The 25931-nt window shown below is 38.0% G+C and overlaps 1 pseudogene; it reads right to left on the reverse strand.

Moving 5' to 3' along the window:
* LOC105260610 overlaps nucleotides 1–21303 on the reverse strand; it is a 30145-nt pseudogene extending 8842 nt beyond the window's left edge.
* Nucleotides 21304–25931: the final 4628 nt, after the last annotated feature.

Here is a 25931-nt window from a genome sequence, read left to right on the forward strand (position 1 = left end):
ATTCTATTATATAACCTTTCTTCTTCTCAAAGGATATAATTCTCTGCATTCTTCTGAATGGAATTTTAATTTCCTTTTTCAATTAAAACACTAAAGAACACTTTTGGCTTTGTTTGCAATTTACATTAAAAAAAGGAATTCTTTACAAATCAGTGAAAAAAGAAAATGCTGCCTTTACGACCTACCATACTCTCTTTTTTTTAATGTTTATTTGTTTATTTGAGAGAGAGAGATAGCATGTGAGCATAAGTGGGGGTGGGGCAGAAAGAGAGGAAGAGGGAGAGAATCCCAAACAGATTCCTCACTGTCAGTGCAGAGCCCAACACAGGGCTCTGTCTCGTGAACTGTGAGATCATGATCTGAGCCAATATCAAGAGTTGGATGTTTAACTGAGCCACCGAGTCCCCCCACCATGACCACATTCTTAATCCATCTAAATATTATTAATGTTTCAGAATAGGTTTATTTATTTATTTATTTATTTATTTATTTTAATGTTTATTTATTTTTTGAGAGAGACAGAGCATGAGTGGGGAAGGGGCAGAGAGAGGGTGAGATGCAGAATCCAAAGCAGGCTCCAGGCTCCACAGTGTCAGCACAGAGCCCGATGCGGGACTCAAACTCATGGACCTGACTGTCAGGAGATCATGACCTGAGCCGAAGTCAGATGCCTGACTGAGCCACCTACGCACACCCCAGAATAATTTTAATAACTGGATTCTAACTGCAAAAGACAGAAATAAACAAACATTAAAAACTTTTACATGCAAGTGTGTATTTGCACAATTTGTCAACAAGAAATCTGAAGAAATACTGATTGAATTTGTTCATTACTTCAAAATGTAATTTAATTTTAAATTAGGAATACATTCCATACTTCAAAAGGTATATATCTAAAAGGCATATAATAGAATGCTCCTTACAGCTTGGTTTATAATACCTCAAACCAGAAACAACCCAAATGTCCCACAGTAGCACATAGATAATTATAGTGTGATATATTCATGCAGTGGAATATCATATAGCAATACAAAATGAACAACTACTTACGCAGCAACGTGGATTCCTGCAGCCATAATGTGGAAGGAAAGAAACCAGTAATAAAATTATCCATATGATTCAGTATGATTCTATTTCTGTGAAGTTCCAAAAAAGGCAAAACTAATCCATGGTGTTAGACGTATGATAGTTGTTACTTTCAGGGAGGAGAAACAGGACAGTGTTTGGACAAAAGCATCCCTTCTGGGGTGCTAGTTATGTTCTATTTCCTGATTGGGGTAGCGGTTATCCAGCTATGCTATTAAAGAAAGAAAGGCTACTTTGTTATTAAAATGTGAGTGCTGCATTTATGGATTTCACTGACTGGTTCCCCAAGGGGAAAAGTCAAGGATTTTACATGCTAGAAAAGAGAGGTTCATTATGGTTTTGCCAATTATGGATTGCAGCTTGTACTGAGGATTGGCCGGGAGGAGTCCCTATGGATGTATATCTTTGTGTGAAGCCCATCTTGTTCTGTAGCCCAAGAATTAGGTTGGGTGACCCTAACAGAAGTCATTCAGACTCTTGGTTGTTTATCAGCTTTGCTAGTGCACTGCTCAAAGTTTACTTATTAGCTTATTTATCAAAGTCATTTATCAGCTTGGGCTGGTTAGAACAGCATTCAGATTTGATAAATGCCACGCAAATGTTGCAATGATTGTAAAGTTGTTCTTTCACAAGTACTTTCTAGTGGCCCTGCCTTACCCAGGGATAAAAAGTTGAACTCAAAGGATAAGAAAATTATCAAGCTTTCCTATCCATATTAGGTTCAGATCAGTTTTGAGTATTGTATCAAATAGATTTTTTTGTTTTATTTATTTGTTTTATATTTAATGACGTGTGATGTATACACAGGACAATTCTTTCTTATTAGTATACAGTTCTCTGAGATGTGACAATCACACATAGTTGTGTAACCACTGCTACCACCACGCACACAATCAAGATGCACAAAGATCCCCTCACCCATAAAAATTACCCCCTTTCCTAATTCTCAGTCATTGGAAACCCATGATTTATTTTATTTCCCTATAATTTTGCCTATTTTAGCATGTCATATGTCTTTAAAAAATTTTTTTTTAACATTTATTCATTTTTGAGAGACAGAGCATGAGTCGGGGAGGGGAAGAGAGAGAGAGGGAGACACAGAATCTGAAGCAGGCTCCGGGCTCCAACGAGCTGTCAGCACAGAGCCTGATGCGGGGCTCCAACCCACAAACCGTGAGATCATGACCTGAGCCGAAGTCGGCCGCTTAACCGACTGAGCCACCCAGGTGCCACAATGTCATATGTCTTTTGAATCTGACTTCTTGCATACAATATAAGCATCTAAGATTCATCCCTGTTGTTGTGTTTATCAGTAATTCAGTCCTTTTTTTTTTTTTAAAGTAGGTTCCATGCCCAGCACAGAGCCAAATGTGGGGCTTGAGCTCACGACCCTGAGATCAAAACCTGAGCTGAGATCAAGAGTCAGATATTTAACGGACTAAGCCAGCCAGGCACCCCAGTAGTTTGTCCCTTTTTATAGCTGGGTTGTGTTCCATTATACTGATGTACCACAATGTGGTTATGACCTTTCCCCAGTTGACCAGATTTCCAGTGTTTGGTGATTATGAATAAAACGGCTTTAATCACTTGTATACAAATAAAGGTAAGTTTTCATTTCATTTGGGTAATACCTAGGAGTAGAATTATTGGGTCATATAGTAAGTATATGTTTACCTTTATAGGAAACTGACAAGCTCTTTCCCAAAGTGGCTGCCCCGTTTTGCTTTCCCACCAACAATGTGTAAGAGTAAGTTGCACTGAATCCTCACCAGCAATTGTTATTGTCCGATTCTTAGAATTTCAGCCATTCTAATAGGTGTGCGGTGGTATCTCATTGTGGTTTTGTTTTGTTTTCTCTAATGGCAAATAATGTTGGGCATCTTTTCATTTTTTGTATTGATCCAAGTTTCTGTCTGCTATCAGAATTCTTCTACCTTAAAAACTTCCTTTAACATTTCTTATAATGTAGATCCGCTAGTAATGAATTCCCTCAATTTTTGTTTGTCTGAAAAAGCTTATATTTCTCCTTAATTTTGTAAGATATTTTCATTGGGTATATATAGCATTCAGACATGAGAGTTCTGTTCTTTCTGCACTTTAAAAATGTTCCATTGTCTCTTGGCCTGTATAGTTTCTGAGGAGAATCTACTGTAATTATTACCTATTTTCCCTTTATCTTGTGTATTTTTCCCCCTCTGGCCTCTAAGATATTCTCTCTCTCTCTCTCTCTCTTTCTTCTTGTATTTGACTCTTTGAATATGAGGTGTTTAGATGGATGGTTTTGAGGAAAGGCAGTATTTATCTTGCTTAGTATTCAACAAGCTTCTTGCATCTGTGGTTTATTTCTTTCATTATTTCTATAAAAATCTCAGCCATTCTCTCTTCAAATATTTTTTATGTCCCTTTCTCACTCTCGTCTCCTTCTGAGATTCATATTATATAGTGTTAGACTGTTTGATATTGTCTCACAGCTTTTGGATTGTCCTCTTTTTTTTTTTCCTGTTTGTGTTTTGATTTGGGTAATTTCTGTTAACCTCTTTTCCAGTTGATTGATCCTTTCTTCCATGGTGTCAAGTTTTTTTTTTTGAAAGTTTATTTGTTTATTTTGAGAGAGTGAGAAAGAGAGAGAGACAGTGCAAGCAGGGGGAGAGAGAATCCCAAGCAGACTCTGTGCTGATAGCAGACTATTCTGCTGATAACGCAGAGCCTGACATAGGGGTCAGTCTCACTAACTGTGAAATCATGACCTGAGCTGAAATTAAGAATTGGTCACTTAACCAACTAGCCACCCAGATGCCCCTGGTGTCAAGTCTTCATGAGCCTATTCAGGCATTCATCATTTGTTTTAACCATGTTTGCTTTATTCTCAATTCCTATTTGATTCTTCCTTACAGTTTTTACTTCTTTGCTGAAATTCCTCATCTTTTTTGCATATTGTCAACTTTTCCATAAATCTTTAACATATTAATTGTAGTCATTTAAAATTTCCTATCTGATACTTACAACATCCAGTCATATCTAAATCTGCCTTTGTTCATTGTGCTGTCTCTTGAAAAGAGTTTGCTCTTTCTTGACTTTTTGTCTTGTAACTTCTGGTTGAAATCCAGACATGGTGTATTGCTCAGTAAAGGCTGAAGTAAATGGTATTTGCACTGAAATAGGAATGGGGACATCTTCTTCTACTAGGCATTTAGGGTGGGAAGTTTAGTCAATATAAGCAGTAGCTTGGTTTGGTTTATCTTGTTTCTATGGTTACTCTCAGTACACCTCGGGCTTCAAAGTTCTCTGGTTTTACCTTATGCATAGATTGGGGCTGTGATGACAGAGTTTTTCTCTTGTTCCTGTTACATTCTCAGATTTATGTTTTTCCTATGGTCCCATGCTTCAAAGAGGACATATGGAAGAAGCTAAGGACACAGAGAAGCATGAAGAATTGGGGCCATCACACTCTATCATAGGTACCAATCTCTCAGAAGTTGTATTTATTAGAATTGCTTTAGAATCTTTTTGATTCAGGATCATGATGTTTGATGAGATGTAAGTATGCTACAGCATTTTAGAACCTGTTTATATATAATTTGACAACCCTACTGATTACAAACAGAGGTAGAAAATGCATAACTAATATTTACAAAGCACTCTTCCCTTTGCCAAATTCAGGCCATGTGAAAAGATCCTGTGGTACATTTTGTCAGATTTTGGATAACCAGTTGGCTTTTTCTTGAGTTTTATGTAAGGAACTCTCATTTATCCAGTTTTAACAGGAAGTTTAGCCAGCAAGCAAATATTGCCTTATCATCCTAGTGTATAATCTAAAGCATTTCTGTTATCTAGCATCACTTCATCAAGAAAGTTCAGGCTTCAAGTTTCTTGGATTGGCTTCTTCTGCCTTCTGTAATATATATATATATATATATATATATATATATATATATATAAAACTCATACATATAACATATGTTAATATATATTTTATATATGTATATATGTTATATATATATAATATATATATTATATATATATTATATATATAATATATATATAATATATATATAATTTCCCCAAGTGACCAATGTTGACCCAAAGGCAGGGACATCTCTATGCCCCTATTCAGTAGGAAGAAGTTACAGAAAAGAAGACCTTCCACCTTCAGCAACCTTAAAGATTTAAGGGTCAAAATTGTTCACAGGGGAATGATGAGGGAAACAAAGGTAGAAAGAAATGTAGATAAAATGAAATTTCCTTATTGTGCAACCCATTGACAAATACTTGAGGCAGGCAGAGTATGATATTCTTACAGGAACTCCCAGCTGTTTTAATGTTATCATCATGATGATGAGCATAAGATCTTTATGGGAACATGTCTTAAAGAGATTAAAAAGCATAAAATAATTCATAGTATATTAAGTATCAAAAGGTTAACTCACAAAAATAAATCAGTATCTATAAGGATTAGACACAGAAGTGGAAAGCATAAAGAAAAAGAGTTTAAAAAGAAGGAAGGAAGGGGAGAAAAATAGTGGTTTTGGGTATTTAGTCTTGTTATGGTGATCTTGGGTAGAAGCTGTCTACTTCAAGTATTCATCAGCTTGGTTCAAAGTACTTGGGTAGCTACTGTCAGCCATTAAGTAGTTTACTTCATCTGGATGTAAATTTAAGGCTCAGTTTGAGACAATATTCCCAGTTGTCCTCTACTATCAAATCAATTTCTATGACCTCCTTTTGCATAGGAGATAGACACATGGATCCAGAATAAACTGTAGTTTTATGACAGTATCTGTTGTTAAGACGCCTTCATAGGATCCTTTCCAGCATTGTACCAGAGAAGATTTCCAATTGGTGTCTTTTCCAGAATACTTAGTACCTAGGTTGAAGCAATGAAGAGGTTCTAAAGGTAAAATTTTTGAAAATCCAGCTTGCACCCATGGAAGATAAGAGTAACTATTGAATTTCATTTTGACAGCACTTAGCTAGATCTGTATGATGCAAGGTCAAATCAGCGATATGTGCTAAGACTTACAGGTGCATGGTCTTCTAGTTATTGTCCCAGAAGTTTATAGTTTATGAGTTTCAGAATGGGCTGACCTGATGGCCACTAGGGATAAAATTCTCAGCCAGGGATGTTCAAGAGTTTCAGAGAACTTTACCAATTTCAGTTTTTTCCCCTTAATTTAGAGCTTAGATTTGACTTATTTTTTATTTTTATTATTTGTATTACATTATATTTATTTATTACATCCTATTCATATTTTTGCATTGACTTGCATTATAAAATCAAATTTGTTTAAATAGGGGTACCTGAGTGGCTCAGTCAGGTAAGTGTCTGACTTTGGCTCAGGTCATGATCTCACAGTTTGTGGGCTCAAGCCCTGTGTCAGGCTCTGTGCTGACAGCTCAGAGCCTGAAGCCTGCTGTGGATTCTGTGTCTCTTTCCCTGCATCTCCCTGGCTCGTGCTCTCTCTCTCTCTCTCTCTCTCTCTGTCTCAAAAATAAATAAACAGTAAAAAAATTTTTAAATAAAATAAATTAAATCTGTTTAAATAAAATAATGTTCAGCTCTAATAAATCTATAAAAATGCAGTAAATGTTTAAAACAAACCATCAAAATCTTAGAGGAGAGCACAGGCAGCAACCTCTTTAACCTTGGAAGTAGCAACTTCTTACTAGACATGTCTCTGGAGGCAAGGGGAACAAAAGCAAAAATGAACTACTGGGACTTTATCAAGATAAAAATCTGCACAACAAAGGAAACAATCAACAAATTTAAAAGGCAGCCTATATAATGGGAGAAGATATTTGCAAATGACATATCTGATAAAGGGTTAGTATCCAAAATCTGTAAAGAACTTACCAAATTCAACACCCAAAACCAAATAATCCAGTGAAGAAATGGGCAGAAGACATAAAAAGACACTTTTTCCAAAGATGAAATCCAGATGGCCAACAGATACATGAAAAGATGCTCAACATCACTCATCATCAGGGAAATACAAATCAAAACTATGATACCACTTGATACCTGTCAAAATGGCTAAAATGAACAACTCAGGCAACAACAGATATTGGTGAGGACGTGGAGAAAGAGGAACTTTTTGCACTGCTGGTGGGAATGCAAACTGGTGCAGCCACTGTGGAAAATGGAATGGAGATTTCTCAAAAAGTGAAGAATAGAACTACCCTACAACTCAGCAATTGCACTACTAGGTATTTATCCAAAGGATATAAAATACTGATTCGAGGGGGCACATACACCCCAATGTTTATAGCAGCATTATCATCCACAGCCAAATTATGGAAAGAGCACAAATGTCCATCAATTGGTGAATGGATAAAGAAAGATGTGGTATGTATGTATATACAATGGAATATTAATCAGCCATAAAAAAGAATGAAATCTTGCCATTTGCAATGTTTTGATGGAGCTAGAGTGTATTATGTGACACAAAATAAGTCAGTCAAAGATAAATATCATGTGATTTCACTCATATATGGAATTTAAGAAACAAAGAAGATAAAATAGGGGAAAGGAACAAAAAGAGATGCTGGCAAACTATAAGAGATTCTTAACTATAGAGAACAAACTGAGGGTTGATGGAGGGGAGGTGCTGGGGGATGGGCTAGATGGGTGATGGATATTAAGGAGGGCACTTGTGTTGAGTATTGGATGTTACATGTAAGTGATGAATCACTAAATTCTACTCCTGAAACTAATATTACACTATATGTTAAGCAACTAGAATTTAAATAAAAATTTGAAAAAAACATTTAAAAATGATAAATAAGAAAAATCTTATTTTCCAATGACATTTATTTTTTTTTAACTTTTTTTTTAATGTTTATTTACTTTTGACAGAGAGAGAAAGAGAGAGAGAGACAGAGCATGATCAGGGGAGGGGCAGAGAGAGAGGGAGACACAGAATCCGAAGCAGGCTCCAGGCTCTGAGCCATCAGCACAGAGCCCAACGCGGGGCTCGAACCCACAAACTGTGAGATCATGACCTGAGCCGAAGTCGGTTGCTCAACCGACTGAGCCACCCAGGTGCCCCAACATTTAAATATCACACTATTCCCCACAAAAGAGTTCAATGCAAAGTAGGTGTTGCCTGACATTCAGTTTGTGTCTTTATCTTTATTCTCAGACAAATATTTTCTCTTAAGACTAATGCTTTAACTGTTCCTTGTAAAGATATTTAATTTATTCAATAATTCATTCATTATTTACATTATCATCTATGACTGATCATAAGCAATTAGCTATTATCTTTCTAAAATTTTAGGTTAGGAATCATTATTACATTTATTAATAAAAAATACCCTTAATTTTAAAAATGTCATTATTTCTTGTACTGTTTTTAAGTAGCTTGTTTTTCTGAGTGTTTTGTGGATTAAAAATAAATAAATATTTCTATTTCCTAAGTTGATGAGATCTATGCAGCTCTTTATTATACCAGATATTAAAACCTTAAAAGTTAATCCTCATCATCATTGAAAATTTTTATAGGGGTCAATTGTACCACACTTATATTTGTAGGACATTTTGCCCAGGTGCTCAATCCGGAGTAATGCAACTCAAAGAAACCAGACTGTAAATTAGTATCTGTGTCTAACTGATACTGATACTTTTTTTTTTAACCTGTATAATTGGTCTTCCAAGGCATACGGAAAAGGAATACAATATTTAACTTTAGCAGGATTGCTAAAGTATTGGCAACCAACCAATGCCCTGTAAACACTTTTATTTTGGCAATGGTCCACAAGTTAACTTCTTGAGAAGTTACAATGAACTTCCCGATACAATGAAACAACTCAAGACAACTAGACTATATAATTTTGAGAGAAAATATATAAATTAATACTTGTTTATAATTACTTACAAAATGTATGTATACTAAAATTGCTACAGACAATAAGGTACATACCCTTTAGAAAACACAATTGGTCACATATTGTTCTTTTTAGAAATAGTCATATAAAAATGGAAATAGACATTTGTAGCATCAACTCTTTGTTTTAAGTTTATTTATTTATTTTGAGAGAGAGAGAGAGAGCAGAGGAGGGGCAAAGAGAGAGGGAGAGAGAGAGAATCCCAAGCAGGCTCTGCACCATCAGCACAGAGCCTGATGCGGGGCTTGAACTCAAAAACTATGAGATCACAACCTGAGCTGAAGTCAGATGCTTAACTGACTGAGCCACCCAGGCACCCCCATTTTTGTTTTTTAAAGCATCAATAGGTTTGATTAGCAAATATCATCCATGTAGGTATGACTGCCAAATCACGAGCCAAACAAAGTATGCCTTTGATTCTAATCATTATTGTAACTTAATAAACTGTAAATTATATCATGACTTGTAATCCCTATCCACTACCAGAATTTGTAATATATGGCCATTCTAACTCACAACCCTGAGATCAAGAGTCAGATGCTCAACCAAGACAGCCAGGCGCCATATATGGGGATTCCAAACCCCCCCCCCCCCACACACACACACAAAACAAAAAACAAAACAAAACAAAAAACCCCACAACACCATGTGCACACCAGTAGGTTTTCCAAACCTCCCAACAGAGATATTTTTCTTTAAATGTTCAAGTACTTCATCATATCTGTGTGAACAAATCCTGGTGCAACAATACTCACTCTAATTTTCTTTCTTGTTACCTTTAGTAAGAATATGTGAAAATCCAACTAATCCTCCTTTACCAGTGCTATGCACAGACTGGCCAGAGTTGCCTTTTAAACCAAATATGTGCTATATTAACAAGAGGGCTTCTTGGTTGTTGAATCATAGTCTTCATGGCAGCTTTACAAGTCAGCATGGAACCCAAGAGATTAGTATGAGCTGAGATGTCATATCTTCAGGCTTTGTTCTTTCTAAAAGGCTATCCCTGTTCATTCTAGCTGCATTTACCAAGAAATAAACTCGATCTAAGTTTTTCTCCATCTCTTCAAGTGTATTTTGAACCTCATGTTTTTTGGCAGCATCATAGCTAAATACCAAAAGATCTCCACCAAGGTCACCAGGGCCAGTGGCTTTGGCCACTTCCAGATTCCTGGAAATGATGGCCAATCAGTAGCGTTTCTGGGCCATTAATTGGGCCACTGCCCTGCCAATGCTCTGGGAGCCTCCTGTGCATCTTGGGCCTGTCCATCTTGCACGCTGTCCATCTTGGACCTCAGAGTCACAAACTCAGAGGGAAGAGGTCTAGGAGTGGCAGCTCCCTTCCAGATTCCCTCGGTTCTAAAAAAGCCAAAGTGCCACAAAAAGCTACCATTGTACACCTCCTCCTACTGCCACCCCAATATAAAGTTTTTGATAGTTGCATTTTACCTCTACTTTTCTCGGAAACTGTGGTGAGTAGGAGCAATAAGATTTTTGATTAAGCGAGAACACCTTACCAAGTTCCTTTATGACTGTCCCAGTACCTAGGGAGTAGGGATGGTATCCCCCAGGTGGGAACATTACTGTCTAACAATTTGTGTAGTTATTTCAGTGCTTGGAGTAGCTTTTCTGCTAGAGAAGTCTTCACCATCCAGAGAATTTATAAATGATCCCAAGTACATATTCATAATCTTGTGACTTGGGTAACTGGATAAAGCCCATGTTTATGTGTTCGAAAGTCCTCTGGGATATGGCTCAGACCCATATGTATCCCACTTTTTAAGTTTTATTTTTTCCTGGGTTATGATGGTACAGATGAGGCCTAAGCCCTCCACATCTCTAGCTACCAGTGAGAAATTTCTTCACAAACTCTTATTCATGGTGGAAGCAGTATTTTTGCATTTTGGTCAAACTTTACCTCGTTTTTTGGGTGCAACCACATGGCCATCTTAGCTGCATTAGAAACTGTTGAAATGGACAGAACAACTTTATTTTAGCAAACGTTTCTTTTGTTTCTGAATCTGAGGCTGAATATCCTATGTCTGAAACAGACTTTATGCATAAATATATTCATTTTCTTACATTCGTCTCATCATAAATGAGTTCTCTCAGCAAGGCCAAAAGTGCCACTTATTCTGTTTAATGATCTGCCAGTGCATTCCCTTCACCTTCTTTTTTTTAAAAAAAAATGTTTATTTATTTATTTTGAGACAGAGAACAAGCATGAGTCAGGGAGGGGCAGAGGAGAGAGAGTCCCAAGCAGGCTCCATGCTGTCAGCACAGAGATTGACTTGGGGCTCAGTCTCATAAACTGTGAGATCATGACTTGAGCTGAAATCAAGATTTGGATGTGTAACAGACTGAGTCACCCCAGGTACCCCACCCTTTCCCCTTCTTTATAATTGCTCTTACTATGTGCCTTAATGGCTATTAATTCCACCACTTGGGCTGACCCAGCTTTGGTCAGTTTTATACAAACTCTTACACAGTTTTATGTAGTCTCTGTCTAACCTCGATGGTATTGACCTCAATCATTTAAAAAGAGCATTTGTTCTGGTTGCCTGTTTGGCTCAGTTGGTTAAGCATCTAACTTCAGCTCAGGTCATGGTCTCGTGGTTCATGGGTTTGAGCCCCGTGTTGGACTCTGTGCTGACAGCTCAGAGCCAGGAGTTTGCTTTAGATTCTGTGTCTGCCTCTCTCTCTGCCCCTCCCCCACTTGCTTTTTGTCTGTCTCTCAAAAATAAATAAACGTTCAAAAAAAGTTAAAAACAAAACAAAACAAGGAACATTTGTTCCCCATTCCATAGGGTAACATCAACTCAATCTTCCTCTTGGACATTCAATTTTACAGTTGCTGTTATATAGACATGAGGGTCTCCTTCATCAAGTAGTGGAAGCAACATGGCAGGATTAAGATTATAACAGTGACAAATGGTCACACAAGAGACAAACAATAGGGGTCAGTCCTAGTTAATCGGTTGACTGAGAAATGCTGGATGTTGCTTGTTAGTAATCAGGACTGAACAGTGTATAGAACCTATGAAGTTAGTGGTGTGGCAAGGATGTATCCACAGATGCATCTACCAGTTTTGCATCCGTGACCATGGCACGTAACAGGAAGGAAGACACTAGCCATTGAATCTAGAAAAATATGTAAACAGAAAGTGGTTCTTCCCATGTTGTTGAGCCAAAGCCTCTATAATTGATACCTTCCTGCCAACCCTTTTTTTGCTTCAGCACAAGGAAATGTACAGAAAGGACATAAGATGTGCTTTCTTTGTTTTTGTTTGTTTGTTTGTTTTTGTTTTTGTTTTTATTCCAGTAGACCTGGGGTTGCAGGCTCCTGTAATATAGATTTCAAAGTGACAAAGTCAGTTCCAGCTTTTCAACTAAATTCTGGTCACCTATTTTTGGTTAATTTCTTGAAGGAGTCAAGTTAGTCTGGAAAAGTTGGGAATCCATAGCCTAAACTTAATACCTCTTAAGTTTTGCAAATCTTACCAATTTCTATCTGGTTGTTGGGTTTAGATTTTGCTGGACCATCTAATCCAATTTTGGGGTAGAGTGCTCTCATTGGTGGAGAAGTCACCTCCTAACTAATGTACTACCTTGTGGCAAAATTGTAAATTTTCTTTAATGCTTAACCATATTCAGCCACTTGCTCTTTCAAGAGGTAGACTAAATCCTTGTTTTCCAGGAGAGGTAAGTATGAGGTAACGTCTTCAATATTGAATGAAATCTTAACTTTTTAGGAGTGTTACCTTTTTAAAATAATTACTTAAAGAATAAAAAAACAAAAAAACAAAAAAACCATAAAGGTGCCTGTGTGAATCCCCAAGGCATTACTGCCCAAATATATTGTTAGTCTGTTCCAAATAAAGGAAAACCTATCAACTGTCTTTATTTACAGACAAGCTAATGAAGATGAGCCAGGCCACTACTGTGAACTATTTTCCTGTTAAGTGGAACTGAAGAGAGAAGAACATTAGCATTAGGCACTCTGGAAACCTAAGAATGACTCACTGAATGGCTCTTAAGTCTTGCAGAAACTGATATCGCTTTCCACTAGGTTTGTAGGAAGGCCATACTTAGACTTGTACAAAGAATTTTATGTTGTTGCTGTTGTTGTTGTTGTTGTTCTGAGGATCTATGACTGGTTTATTCCTTGAATACCTCCTGATTTCAGAAGACATTAGAATGGCTTAGAAGGATACACCTGTATCTCTATAGGTTCTGTTCTCAGCATTTTCCTTCCATCAATAGAGCTTTTGTTCACAGATTGCAATGTACCAGTTGAAGTAAGGGCTCTAAAGTTCCAAAAGTCATTGTCTAGGACAGTTTAAGAAAGTTAAAGGCACAAACAGCATGCTGTGAAATTGTGTTTCTAGTGATTCTTTATTTTCTAAGAATAATCTTTCCAGTGAGCAGTTAATCTGACAGCTGCATTTATATAAAAGGCTTCTGCCAGGTAGTTGAAAGGTATGGGAGCACAAAGGAGTAATCAGTGTTGTTCTGTTGGTCTTAATATGGTAGCCAAAGGCTCAATATGTGTAGAAAAGGAAGTGGGTTTTAAATACCTACTGTAACACATCAATTTATCTGACTGGTTGTTGTAATGCAGTGGGGCTCAGGATAGAAAGGGTAGCACTTATGTCAACTAGGAATTGGCCTTTTTGTCCCTTTATGTTTACAGAGGTGTAGGCAGGGTTCTAACAATGCCCCCTTGCTCCAGGAGTCCTAGTGCTGGTTATAGAATCAAACATTAATGTAGGTGCTGCCAAGAAGGGATTTCATAGTTGTAATTAAAGTTCCAAGTCAGATGACATTAAGATTCAGAGGTTATCTGCATGTACCTCATCTAATCACAAGTCCTTAAAAACAGAGGACTTTTTCCAGCTGATGGGAGAGGAGTAAGGTAGAAGACGAAGGTAAAAAGGGAAGTCAGAGAAATTCCAAGAATGAGAAGGAATCCAGGTGCTAAGGCTGGTGCAAAGATGGAGAGGCCACATGTGAAGGAGTGTGGAAGGCCAGTCCCTGGTCCCTGACTGACAACCAGAAAGAGAACCAGGACCTCAGTTCCTACCACTGCATAGAACTGAATTCTAACAGCTTCCTGAATAAGCTCTGAAGTAGATTCTTCCTCTGAACCTTCATATAAAAACCCAGCCTGGCCATCACCTTGGTTTCAGCCTTGTGAGACCCTGAACAGAGAGCCCAGCTGAGCCAACTGCGTTCTGACCTACAGAGCTGTGGAATAATAAATGGGTATTGTTTTAAGTTGCTAGGTTTGTGATAATTTGTTAAGCATCAAAAGGAAATGAATACAATAATTTTTCTGAAAGAGGAAAACAGGAAGCATAGCTGAGCACTTTTACGGCCTTTGGAATTAAGTCTCTGGAGCTCTTTTGGTTTCAACTAGCATTTTGTTTTCAAGACAAGCCCGGTATGGAAGCAGAAACCTGATATTTTGCCCCACCTCCACAATGACATGTCATGGTCAGGAAGAATACCACATAATTCACTCTGAGATAAACCAAAAAAAGCAAGGTCTTAACCTTTTATTCTAGCCCCGCCAATAGATAAAATATCAAGCATGTCCCACAAAACTACTGTGATGTTTATGAATATGACAATCAATGAGAAACATGTGAGCAAGTTTCTGGTTTCTCACCAGAAACAGACAGGTGTTGTATATGGGGCGGCCTTGGCAATATTGCAAGAGTTTTGTATGTGTTGGGGGGATTTGTTTTTGTTCTTTTAAACTTTTGTGCTTTATATTTAATGAGTGAATGCTTCTGAAGTCTGACCCCCTTGTTCTTTCCCTATAAACTTGGCCTTTTCTTTCCCCAATACTTTTGCCTCTGAATCTTCCTTTGATACTGGACACATTTTCTTTTTCAAAGTTCCTGCTGTTGGCAGTATCTCCATCTATTTTTTTCACCATTTTAGACTTTATTCTGGATTAACTGAGAACAAGAATTCTCACATGTCTATTGTCCCTGGGGTTCAGGTTTGGTGTTAGCTCCCTAGATTGGAGGGCCACGGATTTCTTTCCTTTTCTATATTCTTCATCTCTAAGTGTTCTCTGATAATGTCCTACTCTCTTTGGCAGTTCCTCTAAGTTTGTGATCCACCCAATTTCTTCTTATTGATGTAGCAACTTGGGGACTCAATTCTATCATGACTTCCTCAGATTTCTGGTTTGCTTCCTTGACTATAGATGACTCATAATAAGTAGTTTTATTGAAATGTAATTCATATACCAGACAACTTATCTATTTAAAGGGCATGATTAAATTTGCATTCATATATTCATGGAGTTGTAGGTCTATCACCACAACCCATTTTAGAACATTTTCATTGTCTCGAAAAGAAACTGCATCCCTTAGCTATTACCCCTCTCCCAGCCCTTAGCAACCACTAACCTACTTTCTATCTATAAAGATTTGACAATTTTGGACATTTCATATAAATAAAATCATACAATGTGTGGTTCTTTGTGACTGGCTTCTTTCAGTTAGCAAACGTTAATCCATATTGTAGCATGTAACAGTGCTTGATTTAATCTGCCAAAAAAATTGCATTGTACAAATGTACCACATTTCATTTATCCACTCAACAACTGGTAGACATTTGTTTCTACTTTTTGGCTACTATAAATAATGCTGCTATGAACATCAGTGTACAAGTATTTGTGTAAATATATGTTTTTATTTCTCTTGGGTATACATGTAGGAGTGGAATTACTGGGTCATACGGTAACTATGTAAGGAACTGCCAGACTGTTCTCCAAAGCGGCTGCACTATTCTACATTCTTACCAGTAGTGTCTTAAGTTATGAAATTGGGAATTGGGAATCCTACAACTCTGTTCTTTTTTCAATATTTTTGGGTTATTTTGGGTCTCTTGAATTTCCTTAAGAATTTCAGAATCAGCTTGTCAGTTTCTGAAAATAAGCTTAGATTTATTATTTTCTGAAATCAGCTGAGATTTTCATAGGGATTACATTATTTCGACAGATCAATCTGGGGAATATTGCCATATTAACAATATTAAGTCTTTTAATCTATAAACATGGGAAGTCTTTCCATTTTTTTTAGGTCTCCTTTAATTATTTTCTTTCTTTTTAAAAAATGTTTATTTTTGAGGTGCCTGGGTGACTCGGTTGAGTGTCCAACTTCGGCTCAGGTCGTGATCTCACAGTTCCTGGGTTTCAGCCCCACTTCGGGCTCTGTGCTGACAGCTCAGAGCCTGGAGCCGGTTCAGATTGTGTCTCCCTTTCTCTCTGCCCCTCCCCCACTCACTCTCTGTCTCTCTCTTTTTTTTAATTAAAAAACTATTTTTTAACGTTTATTTGTTATTGAGAGACAGAGAGAGACAGAACGTGAGCAGGGGAGGGTCAGAGAAAGAGGGAGACACAGAATCCGAAGCAGCTCCAGGCTCTGAGCTGTCAGCACAGAGCCCGACAAGGGGCTCAAACTCACAAACTGCAAGATCATGACCTGAGCTGAAGCCTGTCGCTTAACTGACTGAGCCACTCAGGCGCCCCTGTCTCTCTTTCAAAGATAAGTAAACATTAAAAAAATAAATATTTATTTTTGAGAGAGAGGGAGAGAGAGCGAGAAAATGTGCACAAGAGAGCATGTGAGTGGGGGAGGGGCAGAGAGTGAAGGGGACAGAATATCTGAAGCAGGCTCTGTGCTGACAGCAGAAAGCCTGATGTGGGGCTTGAACACACGAACCACGAGATCATGACCTGAGCCAAAGTAGAATGCTTAACTGACACAGCCATCTAGGCAACCCTTCCTTAATTTCTTTCAGCAATGTTTTGTAGTTTCCAGAGTACAAATTATGTACTATTTGGTTAAATGTATTCCTAAGTATTTGTATTAATTTTGATGCTCTTAATAGATGGAATTATTTTCCTAATTTTATTTTTGGATCATTCACTGATGGTATATAGAAGTACAGGAGCACCTGGGTGGCTCAGTCTGTTAGGCAGAAGACTTTGGCTCAGGTCATGATCTTGTGGTTCACAAGTTCAAGCCCTACATCAGGCTCTGTGCTGACAGTTCAGAGCCTGGAGCCTGCTTCAGATTCTGTGTCTCACTTTCTGTCTGTTCCTCCCCTGTTCATTCTCTGTCTCTGTCTCTGTCTCTCAAAAATAAATAAACATTAAAAAAAATTTTTGAAAAGAAGTACAATTGATTTTTGCATATTGATTCTGTATCTTGAGACTTTGCTGCACTCATTTATTGGTTCTAATATTAATTTTTTTTTCATGAACTCTTTCAGAAATACAAGATCATACCATCTTCAGATAGTGATAGTTTCATTTCTTTCTTTTAATTTTGAAGCCTTTTATTTCATTTTCTTGCCTAGTTGCCTTGGCTAGAACCTCCAGTACAAGGTTGAATAAAAGTGGAAAGAACAAACATCTTACCTCATTCCTGATCTTAGGAGAAAGCATTCAGTCTTTTCCAACTTAGTATTGATATTAGCTATGAGATTTTCATAGATGCCCTTTATCAGGTTTAAGAAGTTCCCCTTTATTCCTAGTTTTTAGAGCATTCTCTTTTTTTAGATAAAGAAATAGTATTGAATTCTGCTGAATGATTTTTCTACATCTATTACAATTATCATTTGTTTCATCTTTTATTCTTTGATGTGGTATATTACAGTAATTGTTAGATTTTTTGAAAATATTTATTTATTTATTTTTGAGAGAGAAAGAGAGAAAGGGTGGGGGTGGGGAAGAGAGAGAGGGAGACAAAGAATCTGAAACAGGCTCTATGCTGTCAGTGCAGAGCCTGATGCAGGGCTTGAACTCACCAACCCTGAGATCATGACCTTAGTGAAAGTCAGATGCTTAACTGACTGAGCCACCCAGGTGCTCCAATAATTGTTGGATATTAAGCCAACATTACATTCCTGGGATAAATCCTGCTTGGTCATGGTGTATAATCCTTTCTATACGTTGCTTGATTCCTTTTACTAGTAATTTGTTCAGGATTTTTGCATGTGTACTCATAAAAGATATTGGTCTCTAGTTTTTGTTTGTTTTTTCCCTTGTAATATCTTTGGCTAATACTGACCTCATAGAATGAGTTGGGAAGTGTATCCTCCTCTTCTATTTTTTGGAAGCTGTATGAAAGATCAGACCCCATTAAATGGTAGAATTCACTAGTGAAACCATCTGATCCTGGTCTCTGTGGGAAGTACTTTTTTTTCCTCAGTTACTAATTCAATCTCTTTTCTTTATATACGTATATTTGGATTATATATATATTTTTTTCTTGAGTCAGTTTTGGTAGTCTGGGTCTTTCTAGGAATTTTTCCACTTCATCTAAGTTATCTAAGTTGTTGGCACACAAGTTTTTCATAGTATTCCCTCACAATTATTTTTTATTTATGTATAGTGGTAGTAATGTCTTCTCTTTTATTTCTGGTTTCAGTAATTCTATTCTCTTTTATTCTGGAGCAATCTAGTTAAAGGTTGGTCTATTGTGTTTGTTGAATGATCTAACTTTTGGTTGTATTGATTTTCTCTGTAGCTTTTCTGTTCTCTATTTTATCAAATTCTTCTCCAATTCTTATTCTTTCCTTCCTTCTTCTTGCTTTGGGTTATTTTGCTCTTCTTTTCCAGTGTCTCCAGATGGGAGGTTATGTTATTGATCTGAGATTTTTTTCTTTTCTAACATAGGTGTTTACAATTTTAAAGTTCCCTCTAAGCACTGATATAGTTGTACCTTATAAGTGTATGCCTGACTTTTTTTTTAAGTTCATGCAGCCTGAATTTTATTGTGTTATTGTAGTAAAATATATATAACATTTATCTTTTTAAAAAATTTATTTATTTAAATTCAATTCGTTAATACACATTATAGTACTGGTTTCAGGAGTAGAATTTAGTGATTCATCACTTACATATAACACCCAGTGCTCATCCAAACAAGTGCCCTCCTTAATGCCCATCACCATTTAGCCCATCCCTCCACCCACTTCCCCTTCAGCAACCCTGTTTGTTGTCTGTATTTGAGTCTCTTTGCCTCCCTCTCTGTTTTTATCTTATTTTTTCCTTCCCTTCCCTTATGTTCATCTGTTGTGTTTCTTAAATTCCACATATGAGTGAAATCATATGATATTTGTCTTTCTCTTCCTGACTTATTTCACTTAGCATAATATACTCTACTTCCATTCATGTTGTTGCAAATGGAAAGATTTCATTCTTTTATTTTTTTTAAGTTTATTTATCTATTTTGAGAGAAATAAAGAATGAGTGGATGAGGGACAGATAAAGAGAGGGACAGAGGATCCAAAGCAGGCTCTGTGCTGACAGCAGACAAACCAAGGCAGGGCTCAAACTCACCAACTGTGAGATCATGACCTGAGCTGAAGTGGGTCATTCAACTGACTGAGTCACCCAGGCTCCCCAAGATTTCATTCTTTTGATTGCTGAGTAATATTCCATTGTATGTATATACCACATCTCCTTTATTCATTCATCAGTTGATGGACATCTGGGCCCTTTCCATAATTTGGCTATTGTTGATAGTGCTGCTATAAGCTTTGGGGTGCATGTGCCACTTCAAATCAGTATTTTTGTATCCTTTGGATAAATACCTAGTAGTGCTATTGCTTGGTCGTAGGGTAGTTCTGTTCTTAATTTTTTAAGGAAACTCCATACTGTTTTCCAGAGTGGCTGCACCAGTTTGCATTCCCACCAGCAGGGAAAAGGTTGAGAAAGAGTTCCCCTTTCTCTATATCCTAACATCTGCTGTTTCCTGAGTTGTTCATTGTAGCCATTCTGACAGGTGTGAGGTGGTATCTCATTGTGGTTTTGATTTGTATTTCTTTGATGATGAGTGATGTTGAGCACCTTTTCATGTGGCTATTAGCCATCTGGATGTCTTCTTTGGAAAAATGTGTAGTCGTGTCTTCTTCTCATTTCTTCATTGCATTATTTGTTTTTTGGGTGTTCAGTTTGGTAAGTTCTTTACAGATTTTGGATACTAATCCTTTATCAGATATGTCATTTGCAAATCTTCTCCCATTCTGTAGGTTACCTTTTAGTTCACCATTCTTTTTGATGGCTGAGTAATATTCTATTGCATATCTATATATCACTTCTTCTTTATCCATTCATCAGTCAATGGACATTTGGGCTCTCTCCATAGTTCGGTTATTGCATGGTTCTATGGGCCCACTGGGCTCAGCTGGGCTCTGATGTGCTTTAAGGGTCTCTTATCTTCTTTTTTTCCTTTCCTTTCCTTTCCTTTCCTTTCCTTTCCTTTCCTTTCCTTTTTAAAATACATACAGAGAGGGAGCATGAGTGGGGGAGAGGGGCATGGGTGAGAGAGAGAGAATCCTAAGCAGGCTTGGGATTTGTGGAGCCCCACTTGAGGGGGATCAGGAACTGAGTTGAAAGCAAGAGTCAGACACTCAATGAACTGAGCTACCCAGGCTCCCCTAGGGTCTCTTATCTTGTGACCAGCAGTGACTGGGACATGTGCTTCTCATGGTGAATGGCCAGAGCCCACGCACTGAGCCAAACTGCACAAGCTCATTCAAAGCCTTTGCATTTGCTCATAATCTGAATAACCACAGATGACAAGATTGCTTTCACATCTGTTAAGAGCTATAGTTTTGGTGAGAGGTGTGGCAGCAGGGTTTGAATGTGTAGTGATTTTCAGCAAAGGGCCTGCCTTAACCCAAAGCAGTTTTTGGTCTTTTCTCTCCTTGAAGTAGGGATGAGCTCCACTTCTATGCCTGCATCTCTGGCCTCCTATATAGTAGGGTCTGGCTCACCATGGGAAGTAGATATTTGGTGTCAAATAGATTTATGTTCTGAGGCATTTTCCTTCCCAAATATCCTTACATCATCAGAATGCAGATGGGACCTGGCCCAAGAACTCCTGGTATCGATGACACCAGCCAATATTTTAGACAAACCTTTTTCTTGCATCAGCAATGGCAGCTTCATCTGACTTTATAGGGAATGAGTGGGGTTTCAATTAATGCCCATAAATCACACTGCCTGGATCAGACTTCTCTTTTTTGATTCCTCAATATATTGTGGACTCATCAAAAGGGCTCAGCTAAGACTTGGTAAGTGAGTCTCATGTGACCAGACTCAAAAGGGGGCAGCTCAGTGTGACCCTGAACACACAGTGACAGGCCCTTGCCCTACAGTGCTCGGCCATGTGGACCCCACCAGGTTGTGCTTTTGGCTTCACCTCCCAGGGTAGCCTCATGTCTTGTTATTCCCCAGTGGCAGCAGACTATGGGGACACAGTACAGCCCTGTGGCACTTCCAAGCTCCTTCATGTTATCCATGTTCTCATCCCATGCACATCCCTCCCTACAGCCTCTACAGCACAGGACTCCTAAACACATTTGGATGAGGCTGGGTGTGCCAGGCTCACAGACCCCTAAGGACATCTTCAAACAAAGGGAGGGCATTGGATGGAAAATGTGGCCAGAGCTGGCTGTGAGTTACAGGTTTAGGCCCCAGCAGCACTAGGCAGAGATCCTAGCCTACTCTGGGAGAAATAAAATGGATTTCTGGCCTTGTCCCAGACACAACAACCAGCCCTGAATTGTGGCAGTTATTACCCTTTAGCTTTCCAGGCAGCTCCCACCTGTCTGGAAAACTGGCCAAGCTTCATCTATGCTGTACCCGGGGGCCTCTCCCTCCCCTATGATAAGCATCTATATCTGTTGCACATGAAGGGGCATCTGGAGGCCACATCCTTGGAGCATCTCTACTCACAGCACCAGAGATTGCTGGGTGTGGCCAGTCTGGGGCGGCCAGGGGCAAGAAGTACCATCCATGCAACTGGGAAGGCCCAGGTTAGACACTGAGCACTGAGACCACAATAGAACTCTTACCCCATTTGACAACATGGCTGCCTTCTGAAATTTCTGCCTGCAAAATTTTGCATAAGCTTATTGAGGTTATGCTTTTCCTTCCCTACCTTTTTATCTTTGTGTCCTGCTTTCCTGGTTTGCCTGTTTTTTTTTAAACACTAATGACCATACCCCCAACCCTACCCCATCATATCAAACACATTAAAATGTTCCCATCTCCAACATCAAATGCAATTTTTATTTCACTATATATCAGTTGAATTACAATCGACTATTTGACATTAAAAATACATGTTATAGATATTTAACTAAAATTAATGTTGATCTTGTTGCTTTCTTTCAGAAGTTGGAATCAATACTCTCCCCTTCCACACCCTCCTCAGGCTGCAGGCCCTTGGAAAGCTGGTACTTGTGCTTAGTCAGCCTTCTGGGCCCTCCAGTGGGACTTGCAATGTGCTGTCATCCAGCCCTGGAGAAGGGCTGATGGTTGGTGGTTCCAGTCTCTGCACTGTCACAGAATCCTGGGCTACCCTGAAGGCAGATTTCCAGAGAACTTACTCCCATGGGAGTTTGCAGTTGCAATGTTCCTCCAACTGCAAGTTTACTTATTCAGCAATCAGAATTCATTCACATTGTGTGCGATCCTAATGCCAATGTCTGTTTTATTCCTGACCCTGTCCCTGAATTGGGAGCCTGGAGTAAAGTAGGCCAGGTATGTCAAGTCTCATCCCCATGTAGATGACCTCCTGACAGCCAGGTGGGCCAAGGGCAGAGTGGCTAGCCTTTCTGTGTCACATCCAGATCACCAGTGTCCCCTATAAGACTGGGATCCCCAGGGAATCTTCCACCTGAGTGCCATGGGTGCCAGGATGCCGATCCTGAAGGACAGGTGGAAAAAGCAGAAACCAGGCAGGAAAGCAGAAGTAGAAGTGACAGACCGAAGCACCACAGGGTGATCCAGACCAGGTGCCCCTGATGGGCTGCAGTGTATGCATTGCAAAGCTTGCTCTTGGGGCCTGCCCATAGCAGCCATGGCTGCAAGCGGCTCTGGACAGAAGTTGCTCACGTAAAAGGTGGTAGGTCCGTGTTCCACCTGCATGGGTAGGTCAGAGGGCTGCAGGTCTTCTGAAAACATAAGTCACATCTCAGGGAGCACATAGCTTTTATGCACAGGATAACCAATGAAATGGTTGGGCTGGACTCTTGGATTATTATTGACAAAGTGGCAAATGCATTGTATTTATGTTGGAGATGATTATGGAAAGACAGTGCATGATTTAAGCTGTGGGATTTTGTGTTTCTCTTGTCCAATTCCTTCCAGCCCCTGTTGTGGCACTGTTCTGGGACCTGTTCCTCTGTCATGGTGGTGCATGGGGAGGTAAACTGCTGCCAAGTGGTCTGTAATAGCAAACACTTGGGGGTGCTCTGCAGCAGTGTCATTTGTCATAGTTAAGGGAGAGTGAGACAGTTCTTGATTTGAGGTTATGGAGCTTACAGAGACACCTGTCCACAGGAGAGCCCAACCTCTCATTTCAATACTGCAGAAAGTTAAGAAACAAACCAAAGAAATCTTTCCTCCAATGACTCTATCATGTAATGCAGAAATGCATGTATTTCTCTGGCACAGAAATTACAATATACTTTCAGCTAAAATAAAATTTTCTCTGTTAATCTAATTCTTGATCACTTTTTTTAGACTCCAATTCATGATTATTTAGGCATAATAAAAGGAAACAAGTAGATGATATTAAAAAAGAGTGTGTAGTTCAAAGTTTGCTTTGTACAAAGTGCTTGTACAAAGTTGCTAAAAGAAAAAAATATATTTTTAAATACACTTTATGTTGACCAATACAAACTGGGTGTTTTTAACAATTTTAACTAAAATGTAGTTGACATACAATATTACATTAGTCTCAAGTTGTACAACATAGTGATTCAACATTTATATACATTATGAAATGCTTGCCATGATAAATATAGTTATCATCTGTTACCATGGAAAGCTATTACAGTATTATTGAATATATTCCTTATGCTGTACTTGATCACATTTTAATAAGCATATTATAAGACATGTATATGTTTGAAAAATACACTGATTTATTCTGATACTAAAAAAACAAATTCCAGGAATTTTAGCTACAAAAGGGGGGAAAACCCCTAGTATAAAAAGAAACAGTTCTAGAAAAGCTTATAGAGACTCACTTCTCTCAGCTCCTTTCTGCTAAGAAGAACTAAAAGCCCTGGATATAATTCTTTACCCATTCAACTATGGATAGACATTTACATGGCTTCCATATCTTGGCTATTGTAAATATGCTGCAGTAAACATAGGGGTGCAATTATCTTTTCAAATTAGTGTTCTCATTTTCTTTAGGGAACTACCCAGTAGTGGCATTACTGGATCGTATGGTATTTTCCTTTTATTTATTTATTTTTTGAGGAACTGCCTTACTGTTTTCCACAGTGCCTGCACCAATTTACATTCCCACCAACAGTGTGCAGTGGTTCCTTTTTCTTGACGTCCTCGCCAACACTTGCCATTTCTTGTCTTCTTGATTCCAGTCACTCTGACAGGTGTGAGGTTATATACCATTGTGTTTTTGATTTTTGCATTTCCCTGATGATCACTGATGTTGAGCATCTTTCCTTGTGTCTGTTGGCCATCTCTATGTCTTCTTGGGAAAATGTCTGAATAGGTTCTCTGCCAATTTTTTAATCAGATTGGTTTTTGGTGTGGAGTTTTATAAATTTGTCATATATTTTGGATATTAACCCCTTATCTGATATATCATATGCAAATATCTTCTCCCATTCAGTAGGTTGCCTTTTTGTTTTGTTGACCGTTTCTTTTGTTATACAGAGGTTTTTTATTTTGGTATAGTCCCAATAGTTTAATTTTGCTTTTGTTTCCCTTGCCTGAGGATATATACCCATAAATACGTAGCTAAGACTGATATACAAGAGATTATTACCTATGTTTTGTTTTAGGAGTTTTATGGTTTCATGTCTCACATTTAGGTCTTTAATCCAGTTTGAGTTTATTTTTGTGTATGGTATAAGAAAGTGGCCCAATTTCATTTTTTTGCATGTAGCTGTCCAGTTTTCCCAGAATCATATATTGAAAACGCTGTCTTCTCTTCATTGTATATTCTTGCTTCCTTTGTGGTAGATTAATTGACCATATAAGGATGGATATATTTCCGGCTCCATATTTTGTTCCATTGATTTATGTGTCTATTTTTGTGCCCCTACCATATTGTTTTGATTATTGTAGCTTTATAGTATATATTTAAATCTGGGATTGTGATACCTCCAGCTTTGTCCTTCTTACTCAAGAATGCTTTGATTATTGGAGATAATGATCTTTGATATAATCAAAGTTGATACAGTTATGGACAAGATTCAACATCATTTTATGAAAGAGCCTCAGCAAACTAGGAATAGAAGGAAACTTCCTAAACTTGATTAAGAGCATCTACAAACAACCTACAGCTAACAGAATACTCAATAGTGAAAGACAAATTTCTTTCCTCCAAGATCTAGCGCAAGATAAGTATGTCTGCTTTCCCCATGCTTACTCAGTATATACTGAAAGTCTTAGCTCCATAAGGCAAGAAAAAAAAACATACAGGACAAAAAAAAAGAAATAAAACTGTCCCTGTATACAGATGATATGATTCTCTATGTAGACAATCCAAACTATCTAGTAAAAAAACCTTAGATCTAATAAGTGAGCATAGTAAGGTTGTGGGATCCAAGACCAACACACAAAAATAAATTGTATTTTTATAAGCAACAACATGAAGAAATAAAAAATTTAGGAATACAATACTATTTGCAATTACTTGAAAAAAAGAGACAAATATTTAGGTATAAATCTAACAAAACATGTTCAGAATCTGTGTGCTGAAACTACAAAATACTGGTGAATGAAATCAAAGAAGATCTAAAGAAATGGAGACATACTGTGTTCATGGATTGGAAGACTCAACACAGTAAATGCATCAGTTCTCTCCCAAGTTATTAATTTCCAGCCTTTTTGACATAGACAAGCCTATTTTAAAGACACATCTTAAGAAAGAAGAATAAAG

The sequence above is a fragment of the Felis catus genome, chromosome B3 (genome assembly GCF_018350175.1).
Source record: "Felis catus isolate Fca126 chromosome B3, F.catus_Fca126_mat1.0, whole genome shotgun sequence".
NCBI lineage: Eukaryota > Metazoa > Chordata > Mammalia > Carnivora > Felidae > Felis > Felis catus.